This window comes from Trichosurus vulpecula, chromosome 6 (genome assembly GCF_011100635.1).
Source record: "Trichosurus vulpecula isolate mTriVul1 chromosome 6, mTriVul1.pri, whole genome shotgun sequence".
Lineage (NCBI taxonomy): Eukaryota > Metazoa > Chordata > Mammalia > Diprotodontia > Phalangeridae > Trichosurus > Trichosurus vulpecula.
This window is the reverse complement of record NC_050578.1, coordinates 210,671,814-210,686,651: the sequence shown is the minus strand read 5'-3', so window position 1 is coordinate 210,686,651 and position 14,838 is coordinate 210,671,814. Positions and strand designations below refer to the sequence as shown.

The window sequence follows — 14,838 nt, the reverse complement described above, 5'->3', positions numbered from 1 at the left end:
ATAAGGAGTTTCAGAGGTAGAGGTGGGAGAAAATGTATTCCAGGTATGGTGGAAGTACCATGTGAGGTCTAAGAATCATTGTTTCCAGTTGGGGAAATCAGAGAAGGCTCCCTGGAAAGGGAGGCATTTGAATTACGTTGTAAAGAATGAGTAATGATTAAGTAGTTAAGGGAGAGGGTGGCATTTCAGACATGGAGAACAGAGCAAGTAAAGATTAATTCAGAAGTGTACAGGTCTTTTAGAGGTGGGGATAGCTGGAGCTTCCAGGATGAAGTCACTTCTGGGGCATAGCTGAAAAAAAAATCTGGCACGCAGCCTGGAAGAGAGTGAAGATGTGGCTAGCTTAGGCATCCTTCCTAAATGGAAGTTCTGGGAGGAGCTGTCCAATCAGAGGGAGAAATCACAGGGGCAGAAGGTATGTCTAGTGTGTGAATTCCAGGGTTGGAAGTGAGCTCTCAGGATGAAGAGATTTCTGGGGCATGGGAGACAAAGTGAGAAGTACAGCCTGGAGAGGAATGAAACATATAGATGGATAATGGGAAGATAAAAGTTTAGAGCAGGCAGAATGCTATCAAATTGTGGGGGAACCTTGAATGCCAGCCAAAGGCATTTAAAATGTACTTGGTTAGCCATAGGATGCCACTTGGGCTTCCTGGACGGAGAGAACTGCCATGACCAGATCTCTACATAAGAAATAATATGCTGGCAGCATCATGAAGGATGAATTGGATATTTGAAAGAGCAGAGACTGGAGGCAAAAAGTTCAGGGGAATAGTAATGAGAACTTGCACTGGGGTGGGGTTGGCAGTGGTAACAAAGAAGAAGAGACAGAAGTTGTTTCAGAGATAAAATTAATCAGACCGGAGAACTGATTGGAAGGGGGGTGGGATGGGGAGAAAGGCATTGGTCAGACATAACCTTGAGGTTACAAAAATGCCTCCTGCTCTGGCCATCATCTGTCACTTGATCCCTCTGTTACTGTATTTCTGGCTTCTGATTCTGTTGCTTTATTTTACACACAGTTGTCTCTCTGCTTCTCCTGCTATTTGCTGCCTAGTTAAGGCCTTTTTTCATTTACTTCAGAACTTGAGACTGTTCTGGGCAGATGCAGTTGCTGGAAGGCAATCCTTTGAAATGAGCTTTGGTCTTGTGGAAAAAGCTCATTGGATTTGAAATCAAACTGAATCCCAGGTCTGCCCCAATTATGTATGACTACAGGAAAGTTACTTAGCCATGCATAGTAGGTACTTAATAAATGCTTGTCGACTTGATTTGATTTAACCTCTAAGATTCTCACATTCTCTATCTATAAAATATTACTTGTACTACCCATCTTGTGAGTTCTTATGAGAAAAGTCTTGAAACCTTAACGTATGCTCCTTTATTACTATACCCTGTATATTGATACGTTACATTATTGCACAGTAATGCCATTTATTCATTCCCTGTAGCCAGAACAGCCTCTTCTGGCCTATCACCATTTTATGATATGAGGCTGCCTCCCAGAATACTATTTTTCCTAACATCATAGAATCAAAAAACCACAGAGTTGGGAGGGATTGCCTAGGGCATTCAGCCTAATCCATATCTAAGCAACAAGGATCCACCTTATACTACCTCCGACAAGTGATTATCCAGCCTCTACCTGAATGCCTCCAGACATGGGAAAGTCACTGCTTCTCATAGCAACCCATTCCAATTTTGAACAGCTCTCATTCTTAGGAAACTTCATTTTCTTTTTTTTTTAATTTTTAAAATAAAATTATATTGATATCTTTTGTCTTTACATCACCGGTATTTCCCAATATATCCTTCCTCCATCCCAAAGAGTCATTCCTTATAATAAAGAACCAAAATGGATAAAAGTACAACAAAACTGACACCAAAGAAAATCTGATATTTTATGTATTGTTCTGTGTAGAAGGAGGTGCCTTCTCATATCTCTTCAGGCGCAGGATTGGTCATTAAAATTTCTCAGCATTTCATTTTCTTTTGTTGTTTCTTTTTGTTGTTATATTGTTATAGTCATTGTGGATGTCATCTTCCTGATCCTGCTTACTTCCCTTTGTATCAGTTCAACTAATTCTTTCTATGCTTTAATGTGTTTGTCATAGTCATCATTTCTTAGAGCTCAGTAATATTCCATTACATTCATGCACCATGCATTGTTTATTTATTCCCTAAAAGATGGGCATCTGTTTTGTTTCCAGTTCTTTGCTAACATTAAATATTCTTGCTATAAGTATTTTCATTTACATGGGGCCTCTCGTTGTTGACCTCTTTGGAATATATGCCTGGCAGTGGAATCTCTTGGTCAAAGGATTTTACCATTTTCATTACTCTCTTCTCATAATTCCAGTTAACTTTCCAAAACTGTTATATCAATTCACAGCTCCACTAATAATTTATTAGTGTGCCTATCTTTGCATAACTCCTTCCACATTAACTTTTCCCATCTTGGGTCTTCTTTGCCAGTTTACTTGGAGTATAGTGAAACCTAAGAGTTGTTTTGATTATCATTTCTACCAGTTGTCTTATCTATCTTGGCTATCAGACCTTTATCAGGTCTATTTGTATATTTGATACAAAAATTTTTCCCAATTGACGACTTCTCTTTTTTTTTCCTTAATTGTGTTAATTTTGTTCATGTAAAGGCTTTCAACCTCAGGTATTTGAAATTTTTCGTTTTATCTTTTGTAATCACCTATTTTCTTTGTTTGGTGAATGATTCATCTCCTAGCCATGGCTGTGAAAAGCACATGATCTGTTTCTCTTCTAATTTTTTCTTATGGTATGATCTTTAATATTCAGGTCATGTATCCATTTTGAATTTATTGCAGCATATGGTATAAGGTGTTGAGCTAAACCTAATTTCTGCCATACCACTTTCCAGTCTCCTCAGCTGTTCTTGTCAAATAGAGAGTTTTTTCCCTAGGTAATTTATATTTTCAGGTTTATCTAACACTGGGTTATTGAGTTTAATTATTTCTGTTTCTTTCCTCTCTAGCCTATTAAGAAGTTTCATTTTCAAAGATCCACTTACCCAACGTGTGGATTGGTTTTATATGAATGTGCGTTTGTTACAAATTTTTTTATATCTTTTAAAACTGGGTGGTAGACTTAGGGGTATGGAGGCTAGCAATAGTGTTGCAAGGGTCATTGAAGCATTTAAAAGAAAATGCACAAAAGAGAACAGGAAGAAAATCAGGAAGAAACACAGAAAAGCAGAATAGTTTTTAATGTAACATGGCAAATTTATTATATATCTTTTAAAAAGCAAGTTGTAGGGGCACTGAGGTGGCTCAGTGACTCACTCTGGAGTCAGGAGGATCTGAGTTCAAATGTGGCCCCAGACACTTGATACACTTACTAGCTGTGTGACCTTAGGCAAGTCACTTAACCCCAATTGCCCTCCCTTCCCCCCTCCAAAAAAAAGAAAGCAAGTTGTCTGTAATATAGATTCATACATGATCATCTTTTTTTGTTCTACTGTATATATGGAAATGTTAATTTTATGTGGAAATCCTATTTTTTTCTTTTGCAGTTTGTTAAACTCAGAATTTAAAAAAAATATTAAAAACTAAAGAGATGTTTGACATTAGTCAGGGTCACTGTATCTGAACTCTTTTCTGCAATGGAATAATTTTAGTTTAGAGAGCTAGGTGTTATAGCTTATCAGTGCTCTGTCCCTGGAGTCAAGAAGACCTGAGTTCAAATCCTGTCTCAGTCACTTACTAGCTGTGTGACCCTGGGAAGTCACAACCTCTGCCTTCCTTGGTTTTCTCATCTCTAAAATAGGGGTGATAATAGTACCTACCTCCCAGAGTTGTGAGAAACGAATGATATAATATCTGTAAAACACTTTGCAAACCTTAAGTGATATAATAGTGCTAGCTATCATTATTAGTTAGATGAATTATTCTGATAACATCGCTACAAGAAATAGCACTAAGATATGGTAAAAGTCTGGCTCACACAGATTCCGTTTTGTTCTCATTAGAGCAACACAAAGGAAATCTCTCTCTCTCTCTCTCTTCTCTCTCTCTCTCTCTCTCTCTCACACACACACACACACACACACACACACACACACACACACACACACGGATACCTCAGCACACTTATGTTTCATTTATTTGTCAAGAGCAGTATTTTTCCTAGAAGCTTTCTTGGTTTAGTTTGTAAACATGCTGTATGACAGTGCTGGTGAATGGTGAGTAAATTATTTGGAGTTAGAAAGTCTGAGCTTAAATACTCTCTGAAAAATGTAACATTCATTTGTTTACTATAATACTGTGCAAATCACATTTTGTGAGAGAGGGTAGATGTGCCTCAAAAGAAAAAAAAATCTTCTCAAAATTGTTCCAGTGAAAAACAGATTTTTACTCCATGTTTTTCTTTCACTGGTGATTTTTGGAAGTTAATATGAATATATTGCTTTTTTCTCTTGCTTTTACTGATTTCTTCTGCTATTCCCTTTGCATCCTCCCTCTTCCCAAACATGATTGATCTTGTTCAAATAAGATAATGTATGTGACGTGCTTTGTAAACATTAAAGCACTATAAAATTCCAGATATTATTGTTATCACTTTACTTAATGTTGTCATATGGAAGAAATGACGGTATTTCCAAATATTTCTGTTGAATTCTTTTCTTTTCTTAAGAATTCAGCCTAGGTACCGCCTTGTCTGTGGAGCCTTCTCTTTTTCTCCACACCTAAAACCTCAGGCCCCAAGTGACAGTAATTTATTCCCACTCAGATTTTCCTAAAGCACTTTGTCTTGACCTCTCTCCATCACTTTAATATCATTCTTTCCTGGATTACTATTGGTTTTAGCCTATGTGTCATATCCCTGCTGGAAATACCCTTTCCTGCTCTAACAGTCAGAGTGTGGGGGATCATTTCTTTTGCTTGAGATGAAAAAGTTTGAGTCAAGACCAAGCATGTGTGCTTTCAGGGAGCTGGCTATAAAATCAAGGCACAAAGCTAGAGCGAGATGTGGGGCAGCTATCAAGTGTCAGGAGCCAGGTCAGGCATCAGGAACAAAGGGGTCAGTCTTCAGCTGAAAAATATACAAACTAGTCAGAACAAAGCCATGGGTCAGAGATAATTGGGGAGACAAGGAACAGTTAGAGGCAGATCCCAGAAGACAGGCTGAAGACTGGGAACAAGGAAAGCAGTCTTGTCCTTTCCATGCTGGCACAAAGGGAGTTATCCTAGGATGTAGGGGCCAAGGAGAAAGACGAAGCAACTGGACAATGAGAGGCAAATCAAACCAATCACAGTGAGAGTCTGAACAAGGAAAGTAGACACCAATTTAATTCAACAGTTATTAAGCACCTACTATGTTCAAGACACTAACAGGTGCCCTCATGGAACTTACATTCAACTGTCAGGATACAATATATCCAAGGCAATTTGAGCAAGGAGAAAGCAGTAACAAGGCAATGTGGAAGAAATCAGGAAAGCCTCCAAAGAAGAGGTGGCATCGGAGCTAAGCCTTAAAGGAGCTTAGTATTCTAAGCATTAAAGATGAGAAAGGAAGAGCTTGAGCCAAGATGATCTCCCACAGAGGTGGGAGATGGGATATCGGGTCTGAGAAATAATTAGTGTAATTGTATGGTTGGTTACATGAGTAGGGTTAATATGAAATAAGAAGAGACAAGTGGGTTAGAGCCAAATTGTAGAGAGCTTGAAATAGCACCATTGAACTTGTATTTCAGTTTAGAAGCAATGTAGAGCCACCAAAGATTTAATTGGGGGAGGGAGGGATATAAGCAGCCTTGTGCCTTAATAAAATTATTTTAGCAGTTCCAAAAGGCTCATGATGGAAAATGCCATCCACATTCAGAGAAGGAATGATGGAGTCTGAATGCAGATCGAAGCATACTATTTGCTCTCTCTTTTTTGTTTTGTTTTGTTTCTTCTTTCTCATGGTTCATTCCATTAGTTATAATTCTTCTTTATAACATGACTAATGTGAAAATATTTTTTTATGTTGGATTTCTTCTTTTTTAAATCATTATTTATTTATTTAATGTTTTTATTTTTTAGCCTTAATTTTCACAAGTTTGAATTACAAATTTTCTCCCCATTTCTACCCCACTCCAAGATGGTATATATTCTGATTGCCCCATTCTCCAGTCAGCCCTCCCTTCTGTCACCTTGCTCAGCACCCCCCCATCCTCTTTTTCCCTTTCTTGTAGGGCAAGATAGATGTTTATGCCCCATTGCCTGTATATCTTATTTCATAGTTGCATGCAAAAACTTTTTTTTAACATCTTTTTTTAAAACGTTGAGTTCCAAATTCTCTCCCCTCTTCCCTCCCTACCCACCCTCCCTAGGAAGGCAAGCAATTCAACATAGGCCACATGTATATCATTATGCAAAACCCTTCCACAATACTCATATTGTGAAAGACTTACTATATTTTGCTCCTTCCTATCCTATCCCCCTTTATCCAATTTTCTCCCTTAACCCTGTCCCTTTTCAAAAGTGTTTGCTTTTGATTACTTCCTCCCCCTATCTGCCCTCCCTTCTATTGTCCCCCCTTTTTTATCTCCTTCTTCCTTCTTTCCTGTGGGGTAAGATACCCAATTGAGTGTGTATGTTATTCCCTCCTCAGGTAAAATCCGATGAGAACAAGATTCACTTTTTCCCCCTCACCTGCCCCTTTTTCCCTTCCTACAGAATTGCTTTTTCTTGCCACTTTTATGTGAGATAATTTACCCCATTCTATCTCTCCCTTTCTCCCTCTCTCAATATATTCCTCTCTCATCCCTTAATTTGATTTTATTTTTTAAGACATCATCTCTGTCTATATATATATATATACATATACATATATATATACACACACATATATGTATACAGTATATATACAGTATGTATGTATACATATATACACATATATATATGTATATTCCCTTCAGCTACCCTAATACTGAGGTCTCATGAATTAGACACATCATCTTTCCATGTATGAATGTAAACAAAACAGTTCAACTTTAGTAAGTCCCTTGTGATTTCTCTTTCTCATTTACCTTTTCATGCTTCTCTTGATTCTTGTGTTTGAAAGTCAAATTTTCTATTCAGCTCTGGTCTTTTCACTGAGAAAGTCTGAAAGTCCTCTATTTTATTGAAAATCCATATTTTGCATTGGAGCATGATACTCAGTTTTGCTGGGTAGGTGATTCCTGGTTTTAATCCTAGCTCCATTGACCTCCGGAATATCATATTCTGAGCCCTTTGATCCCTTAATGTAGAAGCTGCTAGATCTTGTGTTATTCTGATTGTGTTTCCACAATACTCCAGTTGTTTCTTTCTGGCTGCTTGTAGTATTTTCTCCTTGATCTGGGAGCTCTGGAATTTGGCGACAATATTCCTAGGAGTTTTCTTTTTGGGATCTTTTTAAGGAGGCGATTGGTGGATCTTTCAATTTCTGTTTTACTCTCTGGTTCTAGAATATCAGGGCAGTTCTCCTTGATAATTTCTTGAAAGGTAATATCTAGGCTCTTTTTTTGATCATGGCTTTCAGGTGGTCCAATAATTTTTAAATTATCTCTCCTGGATCTATTTTCCAGTCAGTGGTTTTTCCAATGAGATATTTCACATTGTCTTCCACTTTTTCATTCCTTTGGTTCTGTTTTATAATATCTTGATTTCTCATCAAGTCACTAGCTTCTACTTGCTCCAATCTCATTTTTAAGGTGCTATTTTCTTCAGTGGTCTTTTGGACCTCCTTTTCCATTTGGCTAATTCTGCCTTTCAAGGCATTCTTCTCCTCATTGGCTTTTTGGAGCTCTTTTGGCATTGGAGTTAGTCTATTTTTAAAGTGTTGTTTCCTTCAGTATTTTTTTGGGTCTCCTTAAGCAAGTCATTGACTTGTTTTTCATGGTTTTCTTGCATCACTCTCTTTTCTCTTCCCAATTTTTCCTCTACTTCTCTAACTTGCTTTTCCAAATCCTTTTTGAGCTCTTACATGGCCTGAGACCAGTTCATATTTTCCTTGGAGGCTTTTGATGTAGGCTCTTTGACTTTGTTGACTTCTTCTGGCTGTATGTTTTGGTCTTCTTTGTCACCAAAGAAAGGTTCCAAAGTCTGAGTCTGAATCTGAGACCGTTTTCGCTGCCTGTTCATGTTCCCAGCCAACTACTTGGCCCTTGAGTCTTTTGTCAGGGTATGACTGCTTGTAGAGTAGAGAGTACTTTGTTCCAAGCTTGAGGGAATGAGCTGTTGTTTTCGGGGCTATTTCTATACAGCAAGCTCTGCCACAGCAGCACTCCTCCTCCCCCAAGAACTGCCAACCTGGACCTGACTCAGATCTTAAATAGGCTCTGCACTCCTGCTCTGATCTGCCCCTTAATTCTTCCCACCAGGTGGGCCTGGGGCTGGGAGCAACTGCAGCTGTAGTTCTGTAGCTGCACCACCCCCGCTTCCCCTGGGGTGGTGGCCAAACCGGGAACTCCGTTCACTCTGTCCTCTGCAGCTTTTCCCACTAACCTTCTCTGTTGTCTTTGGTGTTTGTGGGTTGGGAAGTCTGGTAACTGCCACAGCTCACTGATTCAGGGTGCTAGTGCCTGTTCCATCTGGCTCCCAGTCTGGTTGGTGCAGGCGCAGCCCACGCTGGGCTCTGCTCCCCTCTGCTCCCAGCTCCGTGGGCAATAGTCCTTACCCAGCAACCATCCAGGCTGTCCTGGGCTGGAGCCCTACTTCCCTCTGCTATTTCATGGGTTCTGCAGTTCTAGAATTTGTTCAGAGCCATTTTTTATCGGTGTTTGGAGGGTCCTGGGGGAGAGCCCTTGGCAATTCCCTGCTTTCCAGCCATCATATTGGCTCCACCAATGTGAAAATATTTTTAATGTGAATGTATATTTAGAGCCTATATCAAATTGTACACCATCTTGGGATGGGCGTGGAAAGGAGAGAAAGAAAATTTGGAACTCAAAAGCTTGTGGAACTGAATATTGTAAACTAAAAATAAGTAAATTTATTTTAAAAAAGAAAATTATCTTAGCAGCTGGGTGGATGGTTTAGCAAAGAGTATAACTAGAGGCAGTGTGGTACCATGAGAAGAACATTGGCTCTGAAATCAGAGGACCTGGGTTCAAATGCCTCCTCTGAGTGACCTTGGGCATGTCCCTGACCCCCCTTGGTCCTTGACCTATTCATCTCTGAAATGAGGGGACTAGACTAGATGACCAGTAACCTTCCCCATGCATCAGGATGTCAGCCACTTGGGAGCAGGGAATTTCACCTTTCCCATTTGTATCCCCAAAGTTTTGCTGTTGTTCAGTCATTTCAGTCATATCTGCCTCTTTGTGACCTATTGGGGGTTTTCTTGGCAGAAATATTGTAGTGGTTTGCCATTTCCTTCTCCTGCTCATTTTACAGATGAGGAGCAAAGACCAACAGGGTTAAGTGACTTGCCTAGGGTCAAGCAGCTAATAAGTGTATGAGACCAGCTTTGAACTCAGGAAGAAGATAAAAAAAGGCTTCCCAATTCCAGGCCCTGCCCTCTATCTACTACCTCACTGCCTGTGGCTCCCAGTCAGGGCATTGAACCCTGGTCTTCATGTGAAAAGCAAGGATACTCACCACTATACAAATATGTGTGCATGTGTGTGCGCGCGCATGCATTTGTGCGTGTCATTCATTTATTCAATAAATGCTTGTTGACTTGACATGATGAGAAAACGTACCCACATCAATCACCCCTGAAAAATTCAAAGCGAAGCCCTAGAATTACAAGTTGCTTCATCTTTTGATACAAAGGACTCCACAAAAACAAGGTGAGATCTCACAAAAGAGACATTATAGTTGCTCTCTACATCCATGCTTAGGTCTGGCAAATTTATCATACCCCATTGACCCAGGACCTCCTCTCAGATTGCAAACCTTCTTCTCCTATGTCAGCTTTCCACAGATATTTGCTCCAAGTTTTTTGGGGAAGGGTTTTTTCACCCCAAAGTGTTTGACAATAAACTAGTCCCATTTGCCATTGAACTTTGAGCCTTGTGCTAATTGCTGGCATTGGGGCGATTCAGTGGGGAAAACACATACCTGGAGACAGAGGATCTGGGTTCGAGTCTCATTTCTGCCGTGGCCTTGTTAGCTGCATGACTTTGGGCAGGTCACTTGGAATCAGAGATTTAGAGCTGGATGGGACCCTAGAGGCCATGTAGCCAAACTTCTCCTTTTACAGTTGAGGAAACCGAGACCCAGAGAACTTGAATGACTTGCCTAGAAGCATGCAGGTAACAGATGTCAGAAGGGACATTTGAACTCATGCCCTCTTACTCCAGGGTTTCTGATCTTTTCACTAGCCTTTCATGGTATATGTTTCCTAAATTGTAAAATGATGGGGTTGAACTGAATGACCTTTCATGTCTCTTCCCATTCTAAAGTTGCTGGTTTGAAATTTTGTTATTCATAGCCATAAGTGCTAGGGAGCTCCTCTTTTAAGAAAGTGTCATGGACTGCACCTAGCACATGATGAGAATTATTTAGCTAATATATGCTTAGTTCAAAACTATTTAAAGTAATTTGTCTTGTACTTACCACTCAAAATGGAAAAGAAGTACTTCAGCCTAGTTCTCCCAGTGATCCAATCAGTACATTGTAATAATAACATTATCCTATACTTTGGATCCGTGATTTGACTTAGAATATGTGGGGCTTCTTCATTTTAATTTCACTGACAATTGCATACGTAAATAGCTTTCAGCAGTTTGAAAGACAGCATGAGCACAGAAAGTGAAGAAGTAAAATAGTAAAAAGACCTGCTTCCAAAATAATAGTGATAATGCCAATCGCGTGGTGCAAACCTAATTCTCCCCGCCTCCTTCCTGGGCCGCAAGCCGCCTGCATTACAAAATGTCACTTGTTTGCCATGTGCTTCAGGGAACACCAGGAAATTCCTGGAGAAGGGTGGCAGTGTGGAGAAGGCAAAGAAGGACAGTGTTCCCCACTGCAGGGACCAGACACTAATGCAGAAACCACCAGCAGCAGCAGGCAGAAGGGTGCTCATTAACTCTGTGTTCTAGTCATGTCAGCCTAACAAATGGGGAAAAAAAGCCAAATTGAAACAAAGTGGTGAAGAAATAGGTTAAACATGTACTTATATCTAAAGGATTAGGAAGAAACAAGGGCACCCAGTTTAAGATCCTAACAGCCAGGTAATTTGGGGCACCACACAATTATATTTCAAGCAAACCCTGTCAGCCTTGTTTGGGGATTATGGGCAAAGTGTGATATAAGAAGTACCTGGAAGATAAAAGGATACAGGAAATTCTCCCTCACCACCTGTTAATTCTCCTTTGAACAGTCATCACAGTCTGGTATTCCACTCAATGCAGATGCTTTTGAGTTAACACTATGCTTGCCAGGCCTCAGTTTCCTCACTTGTAAAAAGGAAGATGTTAGATGAGGTGGTCTCTGTGGTCCATTCCAACTCTTAAGATTCTATGAATCTTTGTCAGAAGGGTTAGCGACTCTCATTATTTCATGGTGACTTAGTTTTAATGACACTGCTTCTCCCAGAATCAGAGTCAGAGAGTTGGATGAGAGCTAGTCCAAATCATATTTGAATAAAAAATCCCCTCTTAACATTCCTGGCAAATGAGTTATCCATACCAACACTAGTTGCTTTTGAAGGTTCGTTTACTCAGGTCTTTTTTATTCTCAGTAATTTTGGGTTTTTTTGAGATTTGAACTGGACAAAAAGGCACTTAATGAGCTTATGCTTCTTAAATTGCTTATGGTTGGACACCATAGATAGAAAGAAATTGGAGAAAAATGAGGATCTTTCCTCATCTAGAAAGTGGGGCTTTAACAAAGTTATAAATAAGAGGGGGATGGGCCTTGATAGATTTGAGGTGAAAGGGTATTTTGGGATTGTGAAATATCATAGATGTAAAATCCAGAGTATAGTAATGGAATGAAAGTATCTTGACTTTCCTAAAAATACAGGAGCTAGATAAAAGAGTATTGTGTCTGTGTATCTCAAATACGTGTGCCCTGAGGTTGGTGGGAGCAAAGTCTCAGCGAGTTGTAATATTAGTGTGCAAACAAGACTGTATCTGGAATGCCCTAGCTCAAAGACCAACCTCTGTGGTAAAGGTGACCCCAAGCTAATGAGGGGTACAAAGTCCCAAGCATAGTGACATTATGAAAGATTCCTGTTCATAAAAGCCTTAGGCTCTCGTCCTTAAATTTCCCATAACATGTGATCTCTCACATACCCATAAAGTCAGCATGGTGCAGATCTGCTTTCACTGGTTGTCTCAGTACTTTTCCTCAGTATGGTGCTGACTCATCTTAATGCTCTCCAACTTCCCTGCTAACTCTGGCCGTGGTGCTGACGGAGAACAGAAACACAAGAAGGTGGTTCAGGCAAGCACAAACAGGTGAGAAACGTGTTATCTGGACTCGGGAGGCTGAAGATGTTGTGGAATACTACAAGGAACCAGTCGAGAACTCGGGGCAATGAAGTGGCATAGTCAAAATGTCTGGCAAGAGGGGCATTGTTGTGGCACCATTTCAAGACAACTAGGAAAGAAAATCATGGAGGCTACAAAGGGAAAGGAGTCCAAGGCCAATGGAACCAATGCATAGGCCAGAAATTCTCCCCAAAGGAAAAAGCAGATAGCAAGGTATTCAAAGGGAAAATGCACCATAGGATGCACCTCAGAAGAGTCCAAAATTCCAAACCTGCATGGGAACAGTGGCAATTGGAAGATGGCCAGTGAGTGAGGAAAGGTTAGGGTAAAAGTTACTTGATTAGTCCTTGCCTTATTAAATTTCAGATGGAAACAAGACATCCAGGCCACTGTATCAGCAAGACAGGATTTAACAGTCAAGGAGAGGTCAATTAAAAAAAAAAGAACTCCAGAAGTAATCATGATTAAGGAGTAATAGGACCACAATGAAACAAGTCATTAGTTATGCTTAGTGAAAACATATTCAAAAGTAGAAAGGAGGATATGCCACTTATGACCTCAATAAGAGTGGTTACAGGCATTTTAATGTTTTATGAACTGTGTTCTCTTGTGGCCCTTCTCCTAATCAAAACCAGTCCCCAACTGTGCCCTTGATGCCTCCTTTTCCAGAAAGTTACTAATCTTCATTGCCTCTGCTTGCTTCCTTCCTCTTCTCCATCCGTGGAAATTTTATTTCCAACCTCACTAGTCATCTGAAACTTCTCTGCAGGATTCCCAGTGATCTCTTAATTACAGAATCTGTTGCTCTTTTCTGAATTCTCAAACTTCTTGACTTCTTTGAGGCCTTTGACACAGTTCATTGGCTGCCAATTGTTCCTGGATCCCCTTTCCTCCCTAGGTTGTGATGACAGTACACTCTCTTGGATCTCCTTGGACCCCTCTGAATGCTCCTTTCTGAGTCTCCTTTTCTGGTCATCATCCATCTTGCTTCTAGCTCTGACTCTTGGACAGAGAACCAAAGAGCAGAACACCCAGCATATGGCACACAATGTCTAAGTTCCAGGCACCACTGGAAGGGATACTTAGGTTAAGTTCACCTGCTTTACAAAAGGGACATTATGGCCTAGACCCCTATTTAGGTTTGATTGGATAAGAGAGCATTCAAGAGGAAGTGGTATATAGTATCAAATGCTACAGAGAGGTCAAGAAGGATGAGGATTGAGAAAAGGTAATTAAATTAGGCAATTAAGAGATCTTAATATTTTTGAAGAGGGAAGTCTAGAGATAGAGACAGAGTAGGGATGATGGTGAAGACAATCATCTTCATAACTGTATCTGTGAGATGAAGAGGAGAGGAGAAAGGGGAGCTCTTGGCAAATGGTCTTAATTTTTTTTTTTAGTGAAGTGTGAGGCAAGTTCCTTAACTGAAGGATTGGATGGATAGGAAGACTTGGGGGGCTTAATTACAGATAAGATTTGGAACAACCATAGTGAAAGGTGGGATAGTAAATTGATTAGGGAGCTGGAAAAGAATTGCCTTGCTGCAGTGAGGGACCAGTTGAAATTAGGTAATGAAATGGTTAAGATTGATTCTGTATCATTTTCTTATTGATCCTGTTTATAAGCGCATTTGATTTTGTCCTGTAATTGCTTAAGTCATGAGTCTTTGATTCTGAACTTTGTTCAGAATTCAACTGGTATGTAATGGGTTGAGTTAAAAAATTCAGCTCTCTTGCTAATCACTGATCATGTGATCACTTCATGTGAACTCAAGAGAGTCACGTTTAGTGTCTTTACACCACCAAGCTATCTTTCAAGGATGCCTGGTTTGCTGTCCAAAAACTCTGGGCTGTGACTGCACCTGGACTTCAACAATAAGCACTTTTTAGTCTCAGGAGAGAAAGAGAGGGCCATTGCTAGCCCCCATTACCAAACTTCCAACCAATCATATTGTTCTCTGTGCCTCAGCTCTGTAATCAGTCATCTTGCCCTAAATCCCATGATGTCATCTACCCCGTTCTTTTCTTTGTTCTATATTCCCCAAAACCAAAAAAAAAAGGAACTATCCTTTTACTCAGAGTCTTTGGCATGAATGGAGGTATTGATAGGCAGCATGCCTCTGGTAACAAAATGTTATCTTGCTCAAAGAATTGCCTCAGTTTGCCTTTTAATTAAATATCACCCATGAGAGAAACATAAATTTTTAGTGAACCAAGTCAGTATCATTTTGGTTTCTTCCAGAAATCAGAAGAGCCAGAAAATGGAAAGAGTGAGAAAGGAAGAGGTTTAAGAATAATTATGGACAAGAATAACTATAGAACAAGCATTTTAGAGGGCACAGTGGAATTGAGGCAAATCTGAAGTGTGACATTGGGAGTAGATAAGGTTAAAGTGGA

General features: G+C 39.9%; 1 protein-coding gene across 1 annotated transcript in view; it reads left to right on the top strand.

The window, feature by feature from the left end:
* The window catches only part of CFAP99 (cilia and flagella associated protein 99), a 173,994-nt gene that overhangs the window by 1,338 nt on the left and 157,818 nt on the right, over positions 1-14,838 (top strand). The window lies entirely within an intron of this gene.